The 947-nt window shown below is 37.7% G+C and overlaps 1 non-coding gene across 1 annotated transcript; it reads left to right on the forward strand.

Annotated features, from left to right (window-relative positions):
* The first annotated feature begins 421 nt into the window (after positions 1 to 421).
* Positions 422 to 612, forward strand: LOC122797438. Its single transcript, XR_006364137.1, has one exon. It is a non-coding gene; the product is annotated as a U2 spliceosomal RNA (small nuclear RNA).
* Positions 613 to 947: the final 335 nt, after the last annotated feature.

The following is a 947-nucleotide window of genomic DNA, read 5'->3' on the forward strand; positions in this document are numbered from 1 at the left end:
CAAGTAACCTCCTGACCTTGTGTGCCTAGATCCTGGTGTTATTTATTTTATTTTTTGTATTCAAGCAATTTCCTTTTCAGAACTTGCCACATTCCTTCTATCTTTTTATTGAATACATCTCGTAAATTATTCTTACATAGTGACTGGTTTGCTACCGTATAGTCTGCTATGAATCTACTGTGCACTGATTTAGATTTCAGTTTGGCAGAATTATCTCTTAGTTTAACCTTTACAACCCAATAATCACTGAACGTCAAAGGTGAGGTGGTAAAATTGACACAAAGTAACAATCATCTGCTTAGGAACACAAACAATGTTGAGTATGTTTCATTCGCTGGTAGTTTTTTTTTACAACGTGCAACAATTGTTGTTCCTGAAAATACTTTACACATAATTTCCTTACTAATGTTCTAGAATCAATATTGCTTTTCGGCCTTTTGGCTAAGATCAAGTGTAGTATCTGTTTTTATCAGTTTAAGATCTGATATGTCCCTTATCTGGGGACCATATATTAAATTGATTTTTGGGACAGGGAGATGGAATAGGGGCTTGCTCCATTCACATCACGCATTATCCTGGTATTGCAGAATTTCCAGAAATGGTGCACCCTCCCCCTGGGAGGTTACCATGCTGGTAAAAAGGGGGGGGGTGGCCTAATGGTTAAGGTGTTTGCCTTACAAACACAAGGTACAGGGTTTGAATCTCACAGGGGGATAATTGGCTAGGCTTAAAATGGCTCACAAGGGCAGTTAGCCTACTAATCTATGAACCTATGAACCTATGAACCTATTATTCCAGTCCATTTCTAATAAATATGTTACCAGTTGCTATTATTTTCCCTCCTGTGTCTCATGCAATAAATGTATAAATGCCTCAAGGACATCAGCACCTCCTTAGGCAGTCTATATACTCCAACAATTGTAATCTGTTCCAGGGTTATTTTTATT

The sequence above is a fragment of the Protopterus annectens genome, chromosome 3.part0 (genome assembly GCF_019279795.1).
Source record: "Protopterus annectens isolate FY-2018-M chromosome 3.part0, PAN1.0, whole genome shotgun sequence".
In the NCBI taxonomy this organism is placed as follows: Eukaryota; Metazoa; Chordata; order Ceratodontiformes; family Protopteridae; genus Protopterus; species Protopterus annectens.